This window comes from Marmota monax, unplaced genomic scaffold (assembly GCF_021218885.2).
Source record: "Marmota monax isolate L192 unplaced genomic scaffold, Marmota_monax_Labrador192_F-V1.1 WCK01_AAM20220418_F8-fsc00163, whole genome shotgun sequence".
NCBI classification, from domain to species: domain Eukaryota; kingdom Metazoa; phylum Chordata; class Mammalia; order Rodentia; family Sciuridae; genus Marmota; species Marmota monax.
Window position 1 is genome coordinate 135,558 of NW_026693660.1, and position 13,560 is coordinate 149,117.

Below are 13,560 nucleotides of genomic sequence, written 5' to 3' on the forward strand. Positions count from 1 at the left end.
ATGCAGTTGATTTTTTTTTTTAAAGAGAGAGGGGGGAGAGAGAGAGAGAATTTTTTAATATTTATTTTTCAGTTTTCAGTGGACACAACATCTTTATTTTATTTTTTTTATGTGGTGCTGAGGATCGAACCCAGCGCCCCACGCATGCCAGGCGAGCACGTTACTGCTTGAGCCACATCCCCAGACCCCAGCTGATTTTTTTTTAACTCTTTTTTTGCAATGGAATGCAGCTGATTTTTTTTTTTTTTTTTTTTTTTTTTTTGCGGGGGCAGTGGTTACTGAGGATTTAACTCAGGGGCACTTCACTGAGCCACATCCACAGCCCTATTTTGTATTTTATTCACTGAGTTTCTTAGCATCTTGGTTTTGCTGAGGCTGGTCTTGAACTCATGATCCTACTGCCTCCGCCTCTAGAGCAGCTGGGATTAGAGGCATGCCCCACCATGCCTGCTGCAGATTTTAATTAGCAGGCTGGGGATGAGGCTTGGTGGTAGAGTGTTTGCATTGCACCCATGAAACCCTGGGTTGAATTCCCAGCACCTCCCCACCCCCTACCCCCCACAAAAAATCAGAAGACAGCATTTTCTTTCAGGGTTAAGAGGGTTGGCACTAGAATCAGACCTCTGTGTGCACTTAGGCAAATCAGCTTCTGTAAGCTTTTGTTTCCTCTTTGGAGGAATAATAGTACAAATGGGAATAATAATGGAACTTCTTAAAGTTGATATGAGGGTGAAATGAAATAATGAACACAAAGCACTTCCCAACAATACACAGCACATAGGAAACAGTTAATAAACATAAGCTGCTGTTGCTGTGGCTATATACTGGTGAGAAAAGGAAGTGTGTCAATAAGGAATGCATATTGGGGCAGAGAGCTTGGAAAATTATTTAGGAGGGCACAGAGTAGATATGGGAGCTCTTATATTCCAGTAGCTTCTGGTAACTAATCTGGGAAGATTACCTGGCGGAATTGGACTTTCTGGGACTCTTTGCACAATAGATGGACGACGAGTGCTCTGGCGTGGAGTAGTGCTGTTAGAAAGGTTGTGTCTTAAACATCTATTATCAGGTTGGGTGGAGGTCAAGTGACCAAATGATATGAGGTTGAACAATTATGAAATATATATAGTAGAGTTGGTCCAAAGTGTGGCAGGCAAAATGTAGGCCTAGCTGCTCTGTGTAAAGCTCTAAAATAGAGTAGGCCACCAAATAATTTTTGCAGTCTTGAATTTGACATACAATGTGATGGAAAGCACTATTGGCCATGCATAGTTGAGTGGTGTGTTATGGACTTCAGATAGGGACACACTTTAGCAACCCTGATGAGTACTGATTGGTGGAATTTGTTGCTGAAGGCAGGAATTTTGGACAGCTCAACAGACAAAAACAATTATTAATTGAAGCTTCCTCTGATTATGAGGAAGAGAGAAGGAAGAAAAAGAGTTGACTCTTGAAGAGCAGAAAATAAGATATTGGGAAGTGTCTGTGTATCCATAATAAGAATGATTTTCTTTAAGAGATGAGGGTCCCAGAAAGAATACTAAATTTGTCTTTACAAAAAATGGGGTTGATCTTGTGTCTCTATAAAGGATTTGTTGTCAGAAAGTCTACCTACTTTCAACCAAAGTTCTTTAAACATGATGAAGCATGCCTGAAATTGTAGACATTACAAATCCTGTGCCAAGGATGATAGGATCACAAAACATCAGAGATCAACCGTGGTACAACATCCTCATTGGACTAGATGAGGAAACTGAGGCCAAGAATTGAACTTACTCAACTACTCAAAGTCATATAAATATATTTGATTCAGTTCTCTCTTATATTCATTTCATCTCTTTCTTCCTTCAAATTGAAGTTCTATTACTTTCTTTGTTTCACCTCTGGATAGGTAAAGGAAAAAAAAAATCTAGTTTGATTTCATAGCAGCTACTGAGCAACAAACAAGTCCCCTTTAAAATGCATCCTCTCTTCTCTCCATCTGGCAGGCTTTGATATGCCCCTCTTGTTTTTCCATTGGTCATTTTGTGTGGCTTCTCGCCCCCTTCCAAGATTCCCAGCCAATCACCTCTTCCTTCTCTCCCTCCCTAAAGGCCTTTGAGGAATGTACCATATGGACCGTGAAGGGGGTAAACAGGAGGAAGGAGTGGTAACAGCTCCACTCCTTTACCTTTTGTATATAATCCATGAGATCCTGGTAAAGCCTTAGTTTGGAGATAGCCACAGAGTCTTGAAGACCGAATTCCGTGCCAGCTGCAGAGACTCACTGAGCACTCTCGCCCCCAGGGCTGGGGTCCTGTGGTTGGTTCTGGAGGGCCGCAGCCCCCGCCCTCCCATGTGCCCGCCCAGACCCAGTCACCGGCGGCGGCGCCGCTGCTCCTGCTGCCGCCGCTGCCGCTGCTGCCCGCGCTGCAAGCTGCGGGCCGGCGCTCAGGGTTGCGGAGCTGCGGGTCCCGGAGAGGGCTGGGCGGCCCAGCCGGCCACAAGGACGCCGGCGCCGGGGGACACAGCAACATGAGGCGGAGGTGAGGACGGGGCTTGGAGTCCTCGACCGGTTTCAACGGTCTCACGGAGCCGCATCCCATCTGCGCTCCGAGCTCGGGGTTTCCGGGGCCCCGGGCTCGCCGTGGCGGGCGACTCTGGCGCGAATGACTACTGCGATCGGACATGTGGCCAAAGACCTCCCTCCTGGGCCGCCCGTAGGGCTGCAGCCCCGGGGTGGCTCTTGGCGCCTCCTTCTGGCGTCCCTTTCCAGCCTTTTTACTCGTGGGGTGGCAACGCCTGCGAGGAAACCCCCTCCTCGCGTGTCCTGCCCTTCCTGGCCTCTGTCTTTGACCTCCGGGAGTCGGATGTTAGGTCAAGTTCGATTGTGTAGGTCGCACGGTTCCAGGTCAGGAGGGCAGTGGGGGAAGGCATGGGAGGCTTCCCGCTTGTTGTGGGAGTATTGGGGAGAGTGCTTTGGATTTGATGTGCTGGGGGAGACTTTTGGCAAGGGGCTGCGGGGATAAAGATCATTCATCTTAAGCAGGGTCCAGAGGTTTGGGAAGGGGCTGCGAACCTCCCTGCGGCTTCTGAGGAGATTCCCAGCCTCCAAGGGTAAAATCCTCTCTGGGTATACCTTGTCTGGAGTCTGGCATTCACTGTGTGTGGGTTGCTGAGGTCGTTATGGCAGGTGTCCATGAGTGAACACAAATTTTCTATTCATGGTGGACTGAATGGGGTGATGGCAGCCACTTAGGCCTGTTATCTAAGGGCTTCCCTCCCTTCCTTAACTGCCTTAGAAAGTGGTTAACACTATTGGGGGTCTCCATGGCACACTGGAAATTCCTAGTTTAAAAATCACCTTGAGGAGCCCTACACAGATCTGGGGCTTGCCTGGTGTTAACAAAAAAGCCAGATGTGACTTTCTGTTTGCTACATAGACAATCATTTAGGCTTGTACCCACTTGCAGGTTTCTGGCATCTCAGCTCAGCGTGGATGGCATCATCCAGCCCTTTCATAATAGTTTGTTAGGAAGAAGGGGTCCTTTAGGCCCCCCAGGTATGACCTCGGTACTTCATCCTATTAGGGGTCATGGGCTAATATCTTGGCTAATTTTTCTCCGGAGTCTGAATGCAGAGAAATAATTTCCAAGAATACAAATCACATTTATGTTCTGTTTTTTTTTTTTTTTCCACCTCTGGGCGGGTACTAGGGATTGAACTCAGGGACATTCAACCACTGAGCCACATCCCCAGCCCTATTTTGTATTTTATTTAGAGACAGGGTCTCATTGAGTTGCTTGGCACCTCGATGTTGCTGAGGCTGGCTTTGAACCGGTGATCCTCCTGTCTCAGCCTCCTGAGCCACTGGAATTACAGGCGTGTGCCACATTTATGTTCTTTTAATGTTGGTGTTTAAGGCAGACATTAATTATGGTTTACATGAAATGGGTTAATGCGAGAAATGAAGGTGAATTGTGGATGATATTTTTTAGTTTCTTTTTAAAAATTTTTTTTTAGTTGTAGATGGACATAATACCTTTATTTATGTGTTTATTTTTATGTGAGGCTGAGGAGCTACAACTTCAGTCCTGTTTTTTAGTTTCTTTTAAAAGTGTTTTTACTTTTTTCAATTTTAAGTGAGATGTAGATGGAGAGAATGGCATTTAAATTTAAATACCAGGACACCAGTGTGAATTTGGTTCCATTTGACAGTTTGCTACATAGACAATCATTTAGGCTTGTACCCCAGGAGTGAGAATGAGTTAGATTTTATGGTAAGAAAGACATCTTATTACAAATTGCTATTGCCAGCAAGAAGGTGTCATCTTCTCATTACCTGGCCACACAGATGTGGGTTCATTGTTGTGGTCACCTTTTCCTGTGAGCACATCTCTAAAGGGCCTTTAAGAGGATATTATAAATTCCACAGTTGATTGTCGCATGTACTCAGGTCAGAAAATTGGCCAGGTTATTTTAATCTAACAGTGAGTTTTCTTGTTCTCTAGGTTATAAAAGTTTTTTAAAATTTTTTGGATAGTGTATTAAATAGCATGAGTTAATTTCAGAATTATAAGAAAGATGTTTGAGTGTTTCTCTTAGAAAGAAAGAATCTTTTAGAACTTGGACCTGGTTCCTCAGCCAAAGCTCCTTTTTGTGTTTTACAGTCCTAATATTTTGAAATGTCTTAAAACTTTACCACCAGGTAGAAATTTTTCCCCAATCTGAGAAGATATATTCGTGTTTTTAGATGTGAGGGAGAAAATCACCTTTGGAAATAAGGTAGGGAAAAATACTTAGCATACTGCTCACCTGGCATATAGTAGATATTCAGTAATGATAAGTGAATTTTTCCTTTCCTCCTTTGTTTTGGGAGACCTGCTGTGGGGATGATAAAATTGGATGCAGTTTTTTGTTGTTGTTATTGTTGTTTTGGTATCAGGCATTGAACTCAGGGGCACTCAACCATTGAGCCACATTTCCAGCCCTATTTTGTGTTTAATTTAGAGAGAGGGTTTCATTGAGTTGATTAGCAGCTCAATGTTGCTGAGCTTGGCTTTGAACTCACCATCCTACTGCCTCAGCCTCCTGAGCTGCTGAAATTACAGGTGTGTGCCAAGGTGCTCTGTCTGGATGCAGCTCTGATTGTCTGCTTCCTTAGTAAATTAGAAAGAATACCACCTCCCCCTTCCTTTGCTAATCTCCAGTTCTCATGGTATTTTAATAGTAGGCTTTTAAATGAAACACACCTCTGGACCTAGAAGTAAAAATCAAACAAGGAAAAATTGAGGTCTTCCTCCTGGTTTATATGTTGCGTTTTTATTTTTATTTTTATTTATTTTATTTTTTTAAATTTTTTTAATATTTATTTAGTTCTCAGCAGACATAACATCTTTGTTTGTATGTGGTGCTGAGGATTGAACCCAGGCCTCACGCATGCCAGGCGAGCGCGCTACCGCTTGAGCCACATCCCCAGCCCCATATGTTGCGTTTTTAAAGAAAGGATGGTGCATGCCCTAGAAGAGGTCTTAATACTACTCAGTGCACAAGATAAATGCCAGAATTGACTCTTTTTGGGTCATTTTAGTAGTGTCACAGGTGAGTGTTTTGGTTAACGTTGGCTTAATATGTCCACATGGAATCAAAACCAGTTTCCAATTTCTTTTGGAGCTGGCATCTGAGAAGTGGCACAGGATACTAGAAGCTGGACCGGTAGGCAGGGGTAGACTCTTCTTCTGCTTTCATGGACTCTATTTCTGAGCTTAGCTCTGCAAGGAGCAGCTGTTTAGCTCCTCCTGCTTATAGCAGGCTCATGTGAACAGATTAAAAGGTTATCAGACCTAATGTTATTGAAATGTAAGAACCATCATTGATTTATAATATTGGGCATGGCATTTGAATATTAATCACGCTCTGGATTTACTGTTTTTTTCTCTTAAGTGAAATCTTTCATCACCTCTTATCTCATTGAGTTTTATTTGTCACTGAGGTCATCAGAGCTTAGAACAGTATATTATTCCCTTTTTATAGATGAAGAAATGAAGGTGACATGTTACATTCTAAGTTGCAAGTGAATTGGACCTTGAACTAGAACTTGACTTGGATTTTCCTTCTTATATTATTTATTTATTTATTTGTGGTGCCGTGGATGGAACCCAGTGCCTCACACTTCTAGGCAAGTGTTATACCACGGAGCTACAACTTCAGCCCTGTTTTTTAGTTTCTTTTTAAAAGGTTTATTACTTTTTTCAATTTTAAGTGAAATGTAGATGGAGAGAATGGCATTTAAATTTAAATACCAGGACACCAGTGTGTATTTGGTTCATTGATACCTTTGGAGGAAAATACACATATTCACACATCCACACCTTTTTTTGGGGGGGCATTGAAAGACTTAAATAAGAGACCATACTGTTATGCTTTTATGATCATTAGATAGCTAAGAATAATCAACATTTATTGAGTGTGTATCTTCAGGAACCTGTGCTAGGCTTTGTGTACATCACCTAATTTACAGATGACAGAGATGTGTTTGGTGAGATCCCAGAACAAGGGAGTGAAAGTGAGACCCTTGACCAAGAGCAAGGCTGGGGCTCATACCTAGACTCTCTGATTCCGAAGTGTGTCTGCTCAACTTCATGCTTTAGTGGTAACTAATGAGCAGTTCTCAGAGTTCCTAACTCCTGTTGATGCTTACCCTTCCTGGGTCTGATGTCTGTGGGTGGACTGGAGCATTATTTTTCTTTGCAGTACAGTTTTTACACTTTTGTTTTTGTTTTTTTTTTCCTTTGCCAGAAATAGTCCTCTATCCAGGTGAATGGTCATTACTTAAAAAAAAAAAAATAGAGCTGAAAAATCATCTCTATTTGGAGAGTGTGAAGTATTTAATAGAAGCAGATGGGAAAATTAGGGCCAGAGAGAACTGAAGTAGACAGAGGACATTAGTGATGTTTCAACCCAGAGGCCATCTATAGTGTCCACGCTTTTTTTAACGTAAGCTGCTGTTTGAAATTATAAAACTGGAGGTGTAGCACTTCTCCTAAAGTCTGTGCAGTAAGTATAGATGACAGAGTTGAAAATCTGATGCCTTTTGGTCTTTTAACTTCTACAAATAATGCAGCACATTGTGGGAATGAAGGGAATGTTTTTTTGGAAATTTCCCTAAACTCTTTGTGGACTTCCCCTTTCTTCCAGTCACCCCTCTGTCATCTTTTGTTCCACTTTTCAGAATTCCACTCTGATCCTGTGGAGTTGGATGGGGTGAAGGTATGTGTCAGACACCTCTTGGGTGCTTGGATGTACCAGTGGGCAGAACAATATCCCTTCCCTTGTGGAATTCAGTTGTACATGGCTGTTTGCTTGGGGGGTAGTCTTTGGTTATCTTTAGATACACAGGAACCATTATCCAAAAGCTGGAAGGGAGAACAAGGAAACAATCTCCCAAAACCATTCAATTCATTGATTTTTTTGTCATTGGCAAGATGGAGTTGCACAGAGGAGACATTGCCACAACTTTTTAAAAAAGGATTAAAGAATAGAGAAGTAGGACTATGGGATTGTTCCTTGGTGGAAGAGGAAGGATAGGAGCCTCTGCTGAGTAGTAAGATCCTTGGCAAGAACAACCAAGCCTTTTTAGTGTCTGTCAAACCCTGCACTGCTCTGTAGTGCCTAGCTCTGTGGCTGAGACAGGAGTGAATTTGTGTGGTGTGTGACTGATGTCTAGCAGAGGAGTCTTTCTGCATTGGGTGGCTCTGCAGGTGTCTATTTAATTGTATATTCAGTGAAGGATTGGACCTGGTTAACTCTGGGAAGAGAGAGAGAGTACAGCTGAGTGGTTACCTGGTAGCTTCTACTGGCTTTTCCTTACTGCTTTAAAATAAATATACAAAGACAAAGTGAAACTTTGATTGGTTCCAACCTCTCTCCATGTCTTTCCAACTCTGGGGAGAGGCTTAGGAAGAACAAGAGTACTCCCAACACCTGTAGCCCAGAGTTCCTTACCATTGGCTGTCCCTGGCCTACAAAAAGCCAACTCACCAAGGTTAATATTCCTCCATGTTTCCCTGCTCTTCTCCTGACTCTTCCTCTAAAGCTTCTGATCATTGAGGATTGTTGGGTTTGTGAATGGGAAAGGGAGAAAGGTTGTCAGAGCAGCTTCCCTAAGCTAATGGCAGTTGTGATCAACAGCAGCAGTGGACAGACTGGAAATAGTTGTCTGCATATGGTCCTGTTCTGAGTGCTTATGTGTCCTGACGCACTTAGTCCTCAGAGGGTAGGTGCTGTTCCAGTTTCATATATAAGAAAGTTGAGGCACAGAGAGTTATAGAAGGTGGTGGACTCAAAATTCTGACTCAGGTATTTGACTCTGAAGTTGTGCTCTCACAGGGTTGGACAGACTCTCTCAGGGCTCTTTCTATCCTGGTGTCATTCTTTGCTCTTTTCAGAGCCCTCTTTACATCTTCCGCCTCTTCATTCTGAAAAGCTACCAAAGACATAGATGTTGGTTAACTTCAGATTCCTTTAAATGTTCCTGGCATATTTCCCGGGACAGTCAGGAGTAATTCTGAAGTATTTGGAGGAGGACATAGGCCCAGGTGCACTTCCCAGAAGGGGCTCTTAGGACAATATAAGGGTACCTGGGACTGACTGTGCTATGAGATTCATAAAGTGTTGAGCCTAGCCTTGCTTCCAGAAATGTCGAAGGAATCTTCCTCTTCCTCTACTTTTTTGCCTGGTGTAGGTTTCTGATTCCCAAGATTTTGAACTCAAACAAATCCTATTTGCTTTAGCTCAATTACTTTATGGGTTTTTTTTTTTTTTAAATGAGTCAGTTCAGGGAACCTACCACTATTTATAATTAATTGGCAAATGAACTTTTGAAATAGAACCTTTTACCCAGTTTGGCCATGGCTGGTCAGTCATTTATTTCCCTTTGAAAAAGGAAAAAGGAAGTATTTTAACTAGTGACATGAATTTGTGTCAGTTTGTTTCCAAAACAGATAGGCTGTTCCCCAAACCAGCCTTGCAGAAGTCTGGTGGGAAAAAAATCAACCTTCTTCCTTTGGTATTTTAAATACCTTTAGACAGGGGTCTAAGGGACACTTATATAAGAATAGCCATAAAAGTTATTATTTACTGAGTATTATGATGGTCCAGACACTGGGCCAAGTACTTTATATGTCCACATTATTTCTAGTGTTCAGTTAGGTGCTATCACCCCTATTTTACAATAGGGAGACTTCCAGAGAGATTAAGGGCCATATATTCAGTAAATTTAATAGACCAGATAACTCCAAATCCTCTTATAGTAAGGTGATTAAATCATCCAAATTTAATCACTTCACTATTAGATGAAATGTTGAGGGGTGAAAGAAAAAAGGATGGGGAGGAAAAAGACAGTATGAGGCAGGAGAAAATTGAATCAGCCGCCCTCAGGATTTACTGAACAGTGTGTGTCTAGCCCCAGTGGGGAGGGTGGGGCACCAGGAAGCCCATCATGGAGCCAGGGAGCAAAGGGCATTTAGAACTTAAGACCTTTAGGAAGTTATGTACTGGGACTTTCTTTCAATGCAGGTTTATTGAGCCCCTTATATATAAGGTTTTCTCTTTTTATTTTTAGTTGTAGATGGACATAATACCTTTATTTTGTTTATTTAGTTTTTTTTGTTTTTTTTTTTAATGTGATGCTGGGGATCAAACCCAGTGCCTCATGCATGCAAGGCAAGCACTCTACCACTGAGCCACAACCCCAGCCCGAGCTCCTTATATATAAGGCAAGTGGCATATAATAAAATGTTTTTTGCCTGCAAGAGGTTATCATATTTCTAGCGGCACAGACACAAATGCAGTACACCATAGTTTGTTGTGACAAGTGACTTAACTGGGTAGGGAACCCTGAATATTGAATAGTGAGAAAGTTTATGCTAATTAGCACAGTATTCTTCTTGATTCAGTTTTGTTTATCTCTTATGCATATAATTGAGAATTTCCATAATTTACACCCCCCCCCCCCCCCCCCCCCCCCCGCCACCCCTGTTGTTTCTGATGTGTTTGTATTTTGCAAACAGAAGATTGTTTTGAAGCTCTTCCCTGAAACCCAGACCTGCATGTTGATTGCAGAATTAGCTGGGGCTATCTAGCCTTACCACAGTCTCCCTTGAGCCCATCAGCACTGCAGATCTTTTGGGCTTGGTACTCGTATCCTTGCTGAGCCATTGCTTGCCAATATGAGGTACAGTTGCTTCAGTACAGGGCAGCCCTTCCTAGAAGAGTGTGCGGCCAACCTGTGACTTTCCCAGGTGTTCTGACAGTGGTGGAACAATGCTGGGTGTGGAGGCACTTCATTTTAGCTTTGGGGATTAGATTGACCATATTACCTCAATATCATCTTTCTAACTCTAGAACTACATTACTGGGCCTATTCTAACCTCTGAGACTGGTTGTATCCTTGTGGTGACATTGGTGGCATTTCTCCATCTCTTGTCCTATTCTTTCAAATGGATTATATTTGGAAGCTGATGTAATGTAGAAAAAGGACTAGGACCTCTTACTGCTGGCTATGCTTAGTGAGACCCAGTTTTGCTTTTGTTCTCCTCTTTTATTTTCTAAGACCTTTGGATCACTTTGATCAGGTTCATTCAAATAGAAATTAGGCATATCACCTGGAAATGAGTTAAATATCTTCTGACCCCTGCTCCCTGCTGTATTAATTCAGTTGATACAGTTTGTAATCACATTGAGGACACTTCCACATGCTAATAAAAGTTCTTTCCATCCATAACCAATGATCCCAGAGAGGGTTCTTAACTTAAAGCCAATGTATGGAAAGGTAGCTCTACTACTTGTTTGTAAATGGAATTTTTCACAGTAAAGGAATTAAAAAAATTTTTTTTAAATATTTTTTTTAATTGTAGATGGACACAATATTTTTGTTTTATCTATTTATTTATTTATTATGTGGTGCTGAGGATCGACCCCAGTGCCTCACACATGCGAGGCAAGTGCTCAACCACTGAACTACAACCCCAGCCCACAGTAAAGGGATTTTGCAGCATAATTTCTCTCTAGGAATAAAATGTTTTATTTTTGTATATATGTTTTATTTTGTTTTTATTTTTTAGGCGTCTGATCTTCTATCACTGGTGGAAATGGCTGCTTGTTGTTTTTAATGTGCCTCCCCCTCTTTGTCCACCTATAACACATACAAGAGACACAAATGCTACTGGACTCTGCCCTTGCAGCTTCCTAGGCCTATCATTTGGACTTGTAGGTGTGCCAGAAAGAACTATGTTGTGTCACAGGCTGTCAGGGTGTGTGTTGGTAGGACCTGAGTGGCCCAGCCTTTGCTCATGTAGTATTTATTTGCATGCCAGTAGTTGTCTGCACCACCTGCAACTGTACTTCCGCACACAGCTCCATGTGCAGTTGCTTGCCTTTCATGCTTGTCTCTAGACTCTTTGCAGGCTTTAATGAGGTCAAATGCTTGTGCATAGGTATAGGCAGGAAAATCCAGAGTGGCATATAGATGGGTTCCTGACAGTAAAGGAGGTCAAGGAATTTGGCTAAAAACCTCACCTTACATTAGGCTATGGGAAAGGAAAGTGAACTAATCTATTTGGAGTCTACTTTAGAAATGCAGTTTTTGCCAGGCACACAAGGCTCATGCCTGTAATGCCAGCAAATTGGGAGGCTGAGGCAGGAGAATCATGAGTTCAAGCCTAGCCCAGCAATTTAGCAAAGCCCTAAGCAATTTAGTGAGACTCTGTCTCAAAATAAGAACCGAAAGGGCTGGGGATGTGACTCTATATTAAAGCACTTCTGGATTCAATCCCTGGTACAAAAAAAAAAAAAAGAAAGAAATGCACTTTATTATATGGGTCTCTCAATCCTGACAAGAAGCTTAAGCAGGTAACAATTTGATACCCACTTATCAGGTTGAGAAACATGAGGCTCAAGTGAGTTTAGATGATTTGCCTGAGACCTCAGCTGGTAAATGGTGGCGCTAACTCAGATTAAGAACATCAGGTTCTGTAGTGGTTAAAAGTACGAACTCTGCAACCAGACTATATTGTAGTATATCATTTATTGGATTGTGTGACCTCAGTTGCATTCCCTTAACCTCTCTGGGCTTCAGTTTCTTCATTGATACAATGGATGACCTAACAGTCCTGTTTACCTTCTATGGTTATAAACATGTACAATTCAACTAGGCACATGAGCATCATAAGTGTTGGTAGTACCATTATTGACCGTGCTTCTGAATCTTGGAATGGAATACTGGGGCTTTGGTTTTCGTCTCTTCCAGGCAACAGTCTTGGGGAGCACATGTGGATTTGGGCTGTACAGTGAGCCAAAGCAGTCTTCTTTGCAGCATTTGCATAGTTAAGAGTGAGGGGCTGGGGCTGTAGCTCAGTGCACTTGTCTATCACGTGTGAGTTTGAGCCTTAGCACCACATAATAATAAATAAGTAAAACAAAGCCATAGTTAAGAGTGAACAGAACCGGCTCCAAGAGGGAGAATTTTCCTCACTCACTGGCCTGTGTCTTGGACAGCCCCATCCAAGATTGACTCCTCTGCCTTCACCTTTCTAATTACCTTCCCATTCTTTTTCTCTGTCTCCTTACTATCTGCCTCATCCTCTGGTGCTCTGCATTGTTTTTCTTATTAGCAGTCCTTTAGATTTCTTGGGATAATTTATTCATTATTATTATTTTTTTATTTGTTAGGCTCTCCATGTGCTGCAGTGTACTGTGTATTAGGGCTGGGGTAGGTTTGTAGGAGTGTATGATTTTGTTCCTGCTTCAGAAGATACAATACTAATACAACAGGTAAGAGGAAGAAAAGTGATGAAACACAAAATGACTTATACAGTTGGGGAAGTGTGTAAGGATGGTAACTATTCCCTTTTGAAAACTTGTTATATGCCAAGCACTGGTTTAGGTGCTTTACATGCATTGTCAGTCCTGTGCCATCTGTACTTATAGGTGTGGACCCAGAGATAACCAGCATCTTGTCCACTTAGCACATGAATGGGAGAGCCTGGGGTTTGATCCTTGGTCCACACTGACTGCCTTGGGCTTACATAGAAGATTAATTTGAACCGTGTCCCACCCAGGTCATTGGTAGAACTGTCTAGGTAAGAAGAGGGGGTGCTGGTAAAACAAAAGCTTAGGGTTGAGAGTAAGCCCATTGTATTCGGGGGCAGTGAGGAGGCAGCCTGGCTGTATTTATGAACTGCTGTGCCAGGTTCTCTCTTGGTGCTGGGAGATGAGTAAGATGCGTTCCTTTTTGCTGTGTGGAATCTTACTGTAGCTGGGGAGACAGACACACAAATAGATGATTTCAGTTCAGTGTGGTAAGAGCTATGATAAGGGTAAGTATAGGGTGCTATGGGAGCAAAGGAGAGAGAGCCAGGAAATGTTCCCAAAGTCTTGAAAGATAGGTTAATGACAAGCTTAGCAGTCGAAAGTGAAAAACTTTTTCTAAAGGACAGAGAATAGCATGAACAGAGGCATTCCTTCTGGGCTTTTTTGTTGTTGTTGTTGAAAGTGAAGTTTATTTCCTAGGTCTCATGTATG

At 42.3% G+C, this 13,560-nt stretch overlaps 1 protein-coding gene across 16 annotated transcripts in view; it reads left to right on the plus strand.

Moving 5' to 3' along the window:
• Positions 1-13,560, plus strand: part of Mical3 (microtubule associated monooxygenase, calponin and LIM domain containing 3) — a 262,585-nt gene that overhangs the window by 57,103 nt on the left and 191,922 nt on the right. For 15 of the 16 annotated variants that reach the window (XM_058584104.1, XM_058584100.1, XM_058584106.1 and 12 more), the window contains exon 1: positions 2,372-2,525. The exons of the other annotated variant lie outside the window; for it this stretch is intronic. The gene's annotated coding sequence lies outside the window, so the exon portion shown is untranslated. Of the gene's footprint in view, positions 1-2,371; positions 2,526-13,560 lie in introns of those variants that run through there. 16 annotated transcript variants of the gene reach the window in all.